Source organism: Stylophora pistillata, chromosome 14 (assembly GCF_964205215.1).
Source record: "Stylophora pistillata chromosome 14, jaStyPist1.2, whole genome shotgun sequence".
NCBI lineage: Eukaryota > Metazoa > Cnidaria > Anthozoa > Scleractinia > Pocilloporidae > Stylophora > Stylophora pistillata.
Window position 1 is genome coordinate 649,663 of NC_142532.1, and position 14,101 is coordinate 663,763.

Sequence of the window (14,101 nt, forward strand, 5' to 3'; positions counted from 1 at the left end):
CAAAAGAAGGGGGTGAGCCTTGTACTCACGTGTGCCACTTCCACGAAACACATGACAACGCGGTCAAAATGGAATCCCAGGTGTACTAGACCCAGAAGAGTTGGAGTTGGGGAATAAACGCGCAACTCCGGGAGACCACGGGCGCCGGAGTGGCATGCGTGAGAGTGAGAGGCTGTGCAACAGAAGGGGGTGAGCCTTGTACTCACGCCTGCCACTTCCACGAAACGCATGAGAACGCGGTCAAAATGGAATCCCGGGTTCACTAGACCCATGGGACTTCGGGAATAGACGCGCAACTCCGGCAAGTCAGTGGCGTCGGATCGGCATGCGTGGGAGTGCGTCCCAGCGCACTATGAGGCACATGTGCGAAAGAAGGGATCAGCGTTGCATTCACACATGCCATTTCCACTTAACGCATGAGAACGCAGTCAAAATGGAATTCCAGGTTTCCTAGACCCAAGGGATTTCGGGAATACACGCGCAACTCCGGCAAATCAGGGGCGTCGGAGTGGCATGCGTGAGAGTGCGTCCCATCGCAGTATGAGGCACATGACACAAGTGCCAAACAAGGAGTGAGCGTTGCACTTAGGCATGCCACTTTCGCGAAACGCATGAGAACGCGGCCAAAATGGAATCCCAGGTTGACTAGACCCAAGGGACCTCGGGAGTAGACGCGCAACTCTGGTAAATCAGTGGCGTCGGAGTGGCATGCGTGAGAGTGAGAGACTGTGCACTATGAGGCACATGGCACATGTGCGAAAGAAGGGGTGAGCGTTGTATTTACGTATGCCACTTCCACGAAACGCATGAGAACGCGGCCAAACTGGAATCCCAGGTTCACTAGACCCAAAGAAGTTTGGGAATAGACGTGCAACTTCGGGATATCATAGACGCTGGAGTGGCATGCGTGAGAGTCAGTCCCTACGCACTCTGAGGCACAAGTGCAAAGCAAGGGATGAGCCTTGCACGCACGCATGCCACTTCTAGGAAACGCATGACAACGCGGCCAAAATGGGATCTTAGGTTCACTAGAGCCAAGGGAGTTTGGGATTAGACGCGCAATTCTGGGATATCACGGACGCTGGAGTGGCTCGCGTGAGAGCCAGTCCCACCTGCGCTAAGGGCACATATGCAAAGCAAGGAGTGAGCCTTGTACGCACGCATGCCACCTCTAGGAAACGCCTGACAATGCGACCAAAATGGAATCCCAGGTTCACTAGACCCAAGGCAGTTCGGGAATAGACGCGCAACTCCGGGAAATCATGGACGCCGGAGTGGCATGCGTGAGAGTCAGTCCCAACGCACTCTGAGGTACAAGTGCAAAGCAAGGGGTGAGCCTTGCACGCACGCATGCCACTTCTAGGAAACGCATGACAACGCGGCCAAAATGGAATGCCAGGTTTACTAGACCCAAGGGAGTTTGGGATTAGACCTGCAATTCCGGGAAATCACGGACGCCGGAGTGGCATGCGTGAGAGTCAAAGCCACCTGCGTTAAAGGCACATGTGCAAAGCAAGGGGTGAGGCTTGCACGCACGCTTGCCACTTCTAGAAAACGCATGACAACGCAGCCAAAATGGAATCCCAGGTTCACTAGACCCAAGGGAGCTTGGGAATAGACGCGCAAGTCCGGGAAATCATGGACGCCTGAGTGGCATGCGTGAGAGTCAGTCCCAACGCACTCTGAGGAGCAAGTGCAAAGTAAGGGGTGAGCCTTTCACGCACGCATGCCACTTCTAGGAAACGCATGACAACGCGGTCTAAATGGAATTCCAGGTTGACTAGACCCAAGGGAGTTCGGGAATAAACGCGCAACTCCGGGAAATAACGGACGCCGGAGTGGCATGCGTGAGAGTCAGTCCCACCTGCGTTACAGCTACATGTGCAAAGCAAGGGGTGAGCCTTGTACTCACGCATGCCACTTCTACGAAACGCATTACAACGCGGCCAAAATGGAATCCCAGGTTCACTAGACTCGAGGGATTTAGGGAATAGAGGCGCAACTCCGGGAAGTCACGGGCGCCGGAGTGGCATGCCTGAGACTGAGTCCCCATGCACTTCGAGGCAGCTGTGAAAACCACGGGGTGAGGCTTGTACTCACGCATGCCACTTGTACGGAACGCATGAAAACACGGCGAAAATGGTTTCCCAGGTTCACTAGACCCAATGGACTTCGGGAATAGACGCGGAACTCCGGGAAATCAGGGGCGCCGGAGTGGGATGCGTGAGAGTGAGTTCCATCGGACACTCAGGCACCTATGCAAACCAAGGGGTGAGGCCTGCACTTACGTTTGCCACTTTTACGTAACGCATGCTGTAAAAATGATCCATTGGAGAATTTTCAAAGAATTTTCCTGTTTGACTGGTCAAATAATTAGGCTATGCGGAACTTTTTTTTTTAACTTTAAAATTCCCTAAAAGAATCAGTTTTTTTGGTTTGTTTTTAAGCTTACACCGATGTTATTTGCTTTCAAAGTACTTTCGATTAAAATGATAAATAAGGTTTGACATTTTTTATCCATTCCTCTTTCTTTTTACGCGCTATAAATCTCATGCGTTTTGATGAATTCAAATGATACTTACTCACAGATACCATAAAATAGCTCCTGTAGTAATTGCCTGCCAAATTTGAAAGGTAAAAAAAAGAGGCTTATCGAGTTACAGTCGATGAAATGAGTGCCTGTCTATTTCACAAAAACCATTTGTGCGCCTAATTTATAAATTAAGAAAAAATTATAATATATTTCTCTGGACTTTAGTCTTACAGCAGTGAGTAGACTTGCAAATGACATTTTGCGACATTTGAGGCCGTACAGGCCTGAATTTTTTTTTCAGGTCTGATTTTCACTATTGCTTAAATAGTGCTTTACTGCGAAGGATCGTGCACATATACGTTTCATAACCGCAGTTCATATATATGTATTTCATATGTTTGTTGTTTGATTTATCATCTACGGGTTTTTGTCGAATTAATTTGATGGCCTGCTCCCAGTTGGCTTGTTAGCTCAATTGGTAGAGCGCTGCACTAGCATCGCAGAGGTCAGTGGTTCGAATCCCATACAGGCCTGAATTTTTTTTGTCAGGTCTGATTTTCACTATTGCTTAAATAGTGCTTTACTGCGAAGGATCGTGCACATATACGTTTCATAACCGCAGTTCATATATATGTATTTCATATGTTTCTTGTTTGATTTGACATTTTATCACAGTTGTTTTCAAATGAAATTTTAATTTTGGGGTGTAAAACCGTGTCCACACTTTATCAAAGTTGAACCTTTTTGTCAGCCTTTGCCATGACCTATTAAAAATCGAAAATTGCTCTGCCGAAAGTATTTTCAACGTCAATGGTCATTAAAAAGGAGGAAAAAGAAAAAAGAGAAGAAAAAGGAAGAAAAAGAAAAGACAAAGACAATGGGGAACTCCGGTATCGAACTCCGGACTGTAACTAATTCTCCTTAACGTGCGCGCGGCTGTCATGGCAGGTGAAGAGTTCGATACAGGGCCAGTGCGCGACTAAAGTTTTTTTTTTACTTCCTTTTCTTCCTTTTTCTTTTCTTTTTCCTCATTTTTCGTGTACCTTAGCTGGCCAGAATGTGTTTCTGCCAAATAAAAACAAAAACAATTAGCCATCTCACTATTCTCTTGTAGAAGAAAACAAACAAAATGGCGGACTATGCAATGCCATCGTACTTCTGTTTTTTCGGCCTCAGCAAGAGCCTAAGCCAGCCCACGGCCACGGCCACCGGACATCAGGTTACGGCTCCATGCTCTAGGTATTGGCCCATTTTATTTGCAATGAAACCGTTTTCTTTTGACCAACAAACGCAAAACAACATCGGACCATGTGCTCCCAGCTCATTTGCATAACTCCGATATCATTTTGCGAGCACAGCTAGCCCTTCTATCCTATACAATCTTATTTTAAGTCTAAAAGCAACCCGCTATTCCAATACCAAAAACCTATCCCTCGTCTCTATCTAACCTCTAACTCCCTTTGCCATGCTTGTTTTCTGCATTGGACAAAGAGAGTTGCTTTCAGACGCTCCTCCGACCTGGCCCCAAACACCTGCCTCAAACAGGTATAATATACCACTCGATTCTTTGAATGATACATAAGGATTACTGACGTTAAGGCTTAATGATGCCATTCTGTGACCAGGCGGCCCTACACTCGACAATCACATGCAATCTAATGGCCCTTTATTTGCTTTCACAAAGCCTGCTATTTCCAAAACTTGACCTCGCTAGACCCAGGCACCCGCTCCAATTTACACGTCATCGCTTACATACGGGTCTCTAACACTTCATTTTATAGTTGTAAAGACTCTTTTAACTAAAGTTTTGGAATGTTTTTATCCTTTTTCATGCTGTAAGGAGCCCTTTGGTGTTGATTTTGTCTAACTCCGTGACTCTGTTCATTTGTTATGGATTCATTCGTATGGAAACTCTATACCTTAACAACTTTGCAAGGCGTAGACTATTTGCATGGTAGGTTATTGCTCTTTATTTCAATTCTGGCTTACGTGACGCTTAAAACTGGGCTCAAAGCTATAAATAGAGTTTGGGTTATTTTGAAATAGAGTTAAGGTAGGTTAGAAATAGTCTTGGTGTGCCAGAAAATGCCTCCCAAGCACGACTGCTCGGACTTTGCACGCATGCAACACAGGCGTCGGTGATTTCCCGGAGTTGCGCGTCTATTCCCGAGGTCCCTTGGGTCTAGTGAACCTGGGACTCCATTTTGGCCGCGTTGGCATGCGTTACGTAGAAGTGGCGTGCGTGAGAACGAGCCTCAACCCCCTTCGTTTGCACAGGTACCACAGAGTGCATGGGGGCTCATTCGCACGCATGCCACTACGGCGCCCGTGATTTCCCGGAGTTGCGCGTCTATTCCCGAGGTCCCTTGGGTCTAGTGCAACTGTGGTTCCATTTTGGGTGCGTTGGCATGCGTTACGTAGAAGTGGCATGGGTGCGAACATGCCTCCACCCTTCGTTTGCACAGGTGCCTCAGAGTGCATGGGTGCTCATTCGCATTATCATTAAATTTTTGTACTGCCTTGAATTGGCTGCCTTGCGGTTTGAAATACTTCAAAATAGAATAAAATAAAAAAGGGCTTTTTTGATTTTATGTAAACTAAAGATTGCTATATGGAGCTTTATGTGACAGTGCAGCTAGCGTGAACCAAACTCAACCAGTTCTGCATTATTGTTTGGAAACTTAGAAACTCTATATAGGTCTTTTTCTCCTTTACAATTCAAATCTTTCATTCTCCTTCAACTCTTTTCTCATGTATTTTTGTCTTTATTTTCATTTTATTTCCAATGTAATTATATTAATTTAAGAAAAGTTTGCCTCAATATCAGGCAGGTCAAAGGAATATCTTGTAAGGATATAAGAAAAAAAACGCAAAAACAGTTGTTGGACTTTGGAAAGTGTCCACGATACACTACAGTACTAATGCCACAGAAACCAAGGCTGCAAATAGCTAACGGGCACTCACCGGTCACGTTGTCCGGTCAAACATGCTTTTGCTCAGACACTACCCGTTTTTGGCCGGTCAAATTGAATAGTCCGAGCTCCTGCAATAGTGAACTCAGATTGCACAGTAATCCTTTTACAACTAAAAAATAACAGCCTTGCATTGAGTACGTGGAAAGGTTACGCAAAGTACAACCGCAATTGTCCGTTTTACTTTACATCTGGCAAAATCACTTATAATTAAATGTTACACTCAGAGCCCTTTTTAATTCGTGAATTGTGCGTGCGCAAGAGTGAGTTGTAGGTATGATGTGATGAGTGGCGCTCGCTCGCTCGATTGGTCGATTCCTGTAAACTTTTTTCTGTTTTAGGCTTTTGAATGCATTTGATAGTTTTTGGCGAGTGATAAACAAACGAAATGGCAACCTTTGTTGCTAAGAATTGTTACGGGTTTTGCCGCCTTTTTTGTCAGTGGGACCTGGGACCCACTCGGTCAGTTTTATTTCCCAGGCCCGTTCGGTTTACAGCTTGTGTGTTGCGTTTTTTAGTTTCGGTAGGTTTCACCTTAATTTATCATCGCAGTTTCTCAGTTTATCATTCATCGCAGCACCATCCATCGTTTTCATCGTTCCGTTATTTTATTGTTTTCGCCTTGTCGTATTTTCTGTTTTCTGTTTTCGTTTCATCGTTTTCCGTATTTTATTTACATGTAGTTTCAACATTCGACACTGAAGGAAAATAAACCATCGATTTGTATACTCTTCGTGTCTCGGTTGAACACTACGCTAAGAACGCGATAAGAATAGTGTTGGGGTGAAAAAGAAGCCAATGATAATCTTGAAAGAGCAAAAGAATATACGTTTTTCATTTGTGAATTAATTAAAGTTTACCCAATCTCCGACTACCCATTTATCTCTTGCAGCGTATATTTCATTTATGGCATCAATTCTTCTATTTTTAAATGTATACATCCAAGAAAATGATTATTTGATAATAAAAATTAACGGTAAAAAAACTACGACGTTTCGAAGTCTGCATGACCTCATTATCAAGTAAAATGTTAAAACTGATGTAAAATTGTAGCTCAGAGATTATATACAAATAAAATGTGATAACTTCATTAGAATAATGAGCGTTCATTGTTATTGGTGTTTAGCGTGTCAGATCGTGCAGTATATGTTTAAATAAATACTTTTGCACGTATTGAGTCAGACTGCGTGTTTAGCTTTGGTTTTTGTTCGCGAATGAATAACATTTCGTGAATTAGGCAGTCCATTTTCCCGCGGCATTTCTTGAGAACGGAAAACATTTCCTCTAGGCTAGTGGACGTTACACTGTGGGCTTCTTTCAGATGCTTGCCAATGACAGAGGCTTTATGTTCTTCTATGCGTTGATGAAGATGGCGTGTGGTATAACCGATATAATCCGCATCGCACGAATCACATTTAAAAGTGTAAACAACGCATTGGTGGTTAATTAAAGCGGGCTTCTCTTCTTGTATCTTGAGCTTTCCCTCGATCTTACGACTCGTGAAAACTGGTTGTAGGTCAGTTCCGATTTTCCGGCCAAGATCTTTCAGCTGATGTCTTACTGTGTCGGCCGATTTTATTTGTATATAATCTCTGAGCTCAATTTTACATCAGTTTTAACATTTTACTTGATAATGAGGTCATGCAGACTTCGAAACGTCGTAGTTTTTTACCGTTAATTTTTATTATCAAATGTATTTCTAAACATTCTCTGATTAAAATGATTATTGTGACCGAAAAATAAAAAAAAGAAAACAAAGAAAGGAGTTTAAGCAAAACGCAAAATGTACATGAGAATGGCGGACATGAACCACCTACAGCCACCCTGAGAAGTCAACTGCCGCCTTGCCTTTTACCGTAAGGCCACCCAAACACCTCCACACAAAGTTTGAAACTTTATCTAAATATAGGTTTTACATTTAAAACGCCGATCTTTTAGTAATTTCAACCGCGGGCTCAAACGACTCGAGTCGCTGGTCGCCGATAGTCCGATTTTGAAGTGTTGCTTACGGCCAACTGCTCGTAAATTAACTTGTTTGAGGCTTGTTTGGTATTCCTGGAGCTGTTTCAACGTTGGAAAGGGGTTCACAAGTGGGAACTGCAGTGAAAGAAGCTCAAGCATAAGTTCAATCAATCGATATCCTGTTTCTTCAATTGTGTAACTCGCACTGTGTACGCGTATGTTATAAGTGCAGTGTTAAGTTTGTGTGTTTCCAGATACCTTGCATTAAGGATTTTTTCTTAAAAATGCGTCCTGGAGAGAGGAACAGGAAGTTCTAAAGATGAGGATTGATATCACTCAAATGAGTGTAATTTTCAGTTCTCAAAACAAGGAATATGCACTGACAGTGAGTGACAAATTACGACCTAAAACTGATAAGAGATTTGATAACAGAGTCCTTACTTTAAGGTGACTAAAGTTTCTCATACTAAGACCTATTTTTTTCAAAATGAGTGTAAAGATCTCAGAAGAGAGCACTTACTTCTCAAAGATTGTTAAATAATACATCATCCCTATGTCCTTCAGACAAGTATCTTAACTCCAGGAAGTGGTTCTTTCTATCAATATTTTGTGCAAGCCATGTGACACAGGTTAGCCAGGCCATACTACAAACAACAACAACTTTTAATCTGTCATAATAAACCCAAATTGTGCATTCTTTAAAATGTTCCAAATTATTTTGAACTTAAGATACATGCACAGCAGCAAGTTTAAATATGAAGCAAGACTTAGGTTACACCTCACTTCATTTGATGTATATCAAATTAACAGCAAAGTGACATGCCTTTATACCTAACACCAATTCTTCAAGAAATGGCACAGCTACATGTTAACTTCATATGCTGAAATTTTAACTATTCAATAAAAATCTTTATGCAGATTTACCAATACTTAAATAAACAGTATATAGCAGCTTCATGACAAACACAAATTTCTCAAGGAATAGGTATAGTAGGCTTTCCTTTGAATCATACTAAAGATTACTCTTTCTCTTTGTCAAAAATCTTGCTACAGATTTGCCTGTACCTAAATGCTTGTCGTAGAGGCTTTACACCTAGGACATATTATTTAAAGTGCCACTACGACGAAAATTTTTGTCTCTGGTTTTGACATTTTTTAGCGCGAATCAAGTTTATATGGTTAGAATTGTACTATGCGATAGTTTTTAGGTCGATGGAAGCGAAATACGCCTTGATATAGCTGGCCGAAATTCACGAAAAACCCGTCCGCCATTACTCAGCTCGCAACCGAGAGCCAGCGACTGAACTGAAAAGCGGTTTTACACATGAGTTGGCCTGTGACGTCATATGCGCACTTTCGCATCATGCTTCGCGTGTTGTGAGAGATTCCACAGTGGAAATTCTAGGCGTTTTATAAGATGTATTCTTCCTCGAATTCTTCTTCCAAATGGCATACAAATTTAGCCACGTCGTTTAGGTCGAGCTGCGCATATGATGTCACTTCCGAAGGGCTCCAACTAGTGCCAACTCTTTTTGCCACACTCGGCCATTTTTGAATTGAGTAATGGCGGGCGACCAGAAACGAAAAACAAGATTGAAATAATCATACTTCCCGTGAGAATTTTGCGATTAAACTTGGTAGGGTAAGTGTTTCTTACTTCTAGTTTCCAGAAGTGAAAAGAAAAGGCAATGCGAAATTTTGATCATAGTGGCCCTTTAAGAAATTGATATAGCAACTTTTCTTTTGAGTCATATTGGAGATTAAAACAATAATAGGTTGACAGTCACAACAACAATCCCTTTACAAGGATGAATATCCTTGCTGGTGTATGAAAAAAATTACTTCTGTCAACAAGTGGTTTATATTTACTTTGAGATTCTTTGCTCTTGTTCGGTAATTTTTTGCATAATAATCACATGATTGTAAGTAAAAATTACAAAATTAAAAATTTTGTGAATTAGATGTAACAAGGATATTCCTAATGCTTTCTATTTAGGGTAAACTAGGAAAACTCAAAACTGTGGTCTTGTTTGGTGAAGAATCACAGATATTGAGTGTGTTGAATGAAAAATTAATGTAAAAAAGTTTTTCAAATTATGTTTAGTTATATTTCTTTGGGAATTTGACAAGCACAATTCCACAGATATTTCTGAAATTCTAGCAAGCATTTATCATAAATCTAGTTGGAAGAAGAACCTTTCTACATAGCATGAATACTTGCTAAAAGCAAGGATTTGAGATATTTATTCAATAGTGGAAATACCCTTAACATGAGAATCCAAAGTTGTAATTCTTAAAACAAGGAATGTAAAGCTTATTTTTAATGGTGGTATTCTTAAACTGAGGAACTTTCATTGGAGAGTATAAAATTCTTAAAAGCAGAAATCTTGATCCTTACATTTCAAGGAATTGACTCTCAAAATAAGGAAAAAATCCTTGTTTTGAGCATCCACTGAGTAACAATAGGAATTCCGAAAAACAAAATTTAGAGGGTGTGAACATCCTTTTCCTTTTTTTTTCATCCTCTTGCTAATAATTATCTCAGAAGTGTGAAACAGGCCTCAAGGGCAGTACTCAGTTGCAACACAAGCATAGGCATAAACATAACAAGCTAATGTGCAGGTGGGCTCAGCTGCGACATAAACATGAGCACAGGCACTCAGTCGATGTTATGTTAAATAGGGACATGGTTGGTATAAGCAGTGTAGTGGTTGCTGATTGCCTGAAAGTCTTTCGCTTATGTTTATCCTTACGCTTATGCCAACCAAGTCTTAACTAGAAAGTATAAGCATAAAAGAAGGCAACGTTTGATAATCTTATGCATATATGCTTATCCTTATGTCCGTGCGTTCCATCCAGCGCATAAGATTTTCGACATGCCTATCCCTATGCTTGCATCGAAAGTAAATACTGGGATCAATATTGGAACAATAGTTTTATGATAAACAAAACAACACCCTTTTGAACTTTCATTCCACAAACCTTTACAGTAAATTCTGGAGCAGTGATTGTCTTGCACCAAATCCTAATCAGGCCATATTTTCTGTCTTTGAGGCCTAATTTAGTTTCACATCCTCATAATACTCATTTACCAGTCTAACGAGTCATACCTTACTATGGAAATCAAACACCCATTTCTATTGACGACACAAACTACATTGGCTTATCCAGTTCACGAGTTGGCTCACAGAGCCTTTGATTTTAAAGTTACAGTTGTGAATTTTTTTAGAGTAAAAGAGTGGTCGGATTCTCCAGGTTTTGGGCCTTTTGCTCGCTTTTTGCACTTTGCAACAAATGCTACCTGGAGTATTCTCGATGCAACAAGATTATTCTTCGCGAGGGTGCTTTCCGATCATTCAATCGATCAAACAATCAATCACTTTATTTAGGAGTAAATGATGGTATCTAGCCAAAGGTAAAACCCTCTACCAACTGGGAACACTTAAATAAAGTAAATCAAATAACGGAAGACACGACGATTTGCGGTCGCGACAGGACTTGATGACTGACTGTCCCTTGTGATTAGCAAACAGTTAAAAATTAAAATCTCTTTGAACGAGTCGGTAAAGGACCGGACAAGATGTCCGGCAAACCAAGGATTTGTCCGGTCAGTACCAAATCTTCACCGGACATTGTCCGTTGACCGGCCGTTATTTCCAACCCTACAAACACAAACTCATTTTATTGCCTTTCCACTTTGGAGTCATTGTACAGCTGCCATGAGTTTTAGAACTTGTTGGGTTAGGAGTCGTTGCCTGAAAGAAACACTACCCAAATGTCAACAGTCGATGGAAGAGAGCTTAATTCTCTAGGCTCCTTTTTTTCCAATTTTTGTTGGTGTCGGAAGATTATTTTCCTTTAATAGATGCCAAACATTGCAACTACAGTAAAAATCCGCGTGTAAGAAGCTATTTTTCATTCACTATTATTATCATTATTATTTTATTTTAATTTTTTATTTTTTTGTTTTCATGTCTGGCTAATTAGGCTCTAATGTTTTGGGGTATTTAACGACAACTTAGGCATAACAGGTTCTTCATAGGTTCTTAAAATAAGATTATCTGCAATTAATCAAAACGCTATTAAATAATGATACCGTACAATACAGTGTGTACTTCAAACAATGTACCTGATTGTACAGTTTAGAAGTTTACACCTAGGAGTAAATTGTTTTATTAGCTGGCTTTGATACAGGAATGGGAGCTATGAATACAGTGGGGAAACTGGATGGTTCTGTTTATGTTTTATAGAAGTACCAGATGAATAGAAAACATTTCTTTTCTAGTTACAGACATATTTTGCTACAACATTGTTTCATCATCCAGATTGGCTCTTCTCATAAGAACCACGCGGGCTTTGCTGGGACTAAACAGGTTCTGGGTCCAGTTGCTCGAATGCCGATTGGCGCTGACCCAGGGTTCAATCTTAACCCAGGTTTCTATATTTCTCTGATAAAAAGCCGCTGTGGGATAATTTTCCCAATTTACTTTAGGACATTTAATCATAAAATTGTAAGCCGATAGAATCAAACTGAAGGAATCTTTTAAAGCTTTCAGATTTGAAATCAAATTTCACACTAACCCTGGGTTATCTTAACCTACTTTTGAACAACCCGGCCCTGATCGCTGTTGACACAATTAGACACCCTGACCGGGTGTCTAATGGTGTCAACAGCGAACAGTTCTTCTAAAACGCGTCATTACCGCCAAATTCGCTCCACTGTTGTCGAATGGCGCTTTGTATCAATGGTATTGCGCATAAGAAAAATGATTTCAAATGGTAAGTGTACTTTGCTTCTCTCATGACATCATCATCTGGTCCCTCCTCCTTGTCACTATCGCGACGAGTGGCACGGCCGCTGCTGTAAGAGAGAAGACATGAGTGCTGTTTGAGATCGAACTAAATCATATTTTGATGTTCCACCTGTCTCCAGTTGTCAAATTAGATTTGGTAGTAAATCAAAGCAGTTGGTCCAGGAAATCAAAAGTGAAAGCCATTGAAAATAATGATAATAATTTCTTTTAATGATTAAGAAATCCTCCACTTTATTTAAAATCCCCAAAAATATGTACAAAAGTTTGATAAAAACCCTAAAAATCGAAAAACACATTAAAATGTCCTTCAGAAGCTAAGGAAAACACACCTCGTCTACGTTTACTTCTCGAGCTTTTCGATAATAATAAAGATGATAATAATTATGTTAATAAAAATGATTATAGTGATAACAATGATAACAGTAATTTTAAGTCTCTTGACAAAGGAAATGCAAAGTCTTCAAAAGTTCAACGCAAAAGAATGAGAATAATTTACTATAAAAATAATCTATAACTGATGAGTTTAAGGAAGTCTTGCTCGACCCTTCTCTACTTCCAGATCCCTGTCTTTGATATGTAATAATAATAATAATAAATAAAATAGAATAACGATTTCAAATTGAAATGGGTTTGATTTCAGTTTTTGCTCGTGCCTCCACTTCTCCCTTAAGCACAAGATGCCCTTGCTGTGTGCTGCTGCGCAGCAGTTTGAAGTTCGAAAACTTTCAAAACAATTCAAAAATGGAATCGCTACGGGGGAAGGGAGGGGGGAAGGGTTCATAAGGAAACACAGTGCCCAAAGTCAAAGAGTCATCCAAGAGGTTAAGATGGGCACAAACAAGCCAATTACCACGGATATAATTTATACCGAACGTTTAAAAAATTGCCATTTGAATAGAATCGGGTTTAAATACAACTTGGCTAAGTAACATTGTACATACTGTCTTAATGAATTTTATATCATCATTGCAAGTGGTCTATAGATCTTTACTCTCTGTAACGTTCACCATCTATTTTAACGACGAGCGAACTAAAGACACCACATTACCATTACAATGAATTGTACAAGAAGAAAGACGAGGCTGAACCCTAACCTTGTCGCTACTGTGGCTTTTGTCTCCAGGAAATAGGCGGCGGAGGAGGTAGGTCCTTAATTGGCTTCTTTGAGTCGCAGACGTACTTTCGCCCCTCGATCTCTTTGTCCGTTTGCTTCTCTGGGGCATGTGGAGATCCTCTTGCCGTCCCTCGGAGCGCACTTGGCAATATCAACTCTTGATCACGCTGCGTATTGACTTCACTCGGAGCGTACGATCTCTCGTAGTCGAGAACACGGTTATTTGCACTACTCGACAGTAATTAAGCATGCAAGGTAAAAACAGCCGTTCAGCTATCACGTATAATTCTTGTATCGCGTGCGATGACAAGAAACGAGTTCAAATATGCGGAAGGAAGCAAATGCGCTCTTAGCTGGTAAGGAAACACGGTCTCGAAACAGAAGCAAACGCTCGATTGCCACCGGAAGTCAGATTCTCCCCCGGTCCGGTTCCTCTGGATTTTTGCCGTGATATTTCTTGTGTGTCTGCTTATTTCTTTGAAACCCAGGTCTGCTCCCTTCTTTTCCTTTCAAATGAAGATTTATTTTTGGGTTTTGTTCCGTTGTGCATCTTATTTTGACTTCATTTTTGAAACTCCGAGCAAACAGGAAGCCAATATGTACGGTCTTGGACAGGAAGTAAACACTGAGATCGATAGTAAGATCGATTTCCCGGATTACATTGAAAAATGAATCTACCGACCGTATTTATCTATTTACAAATGTG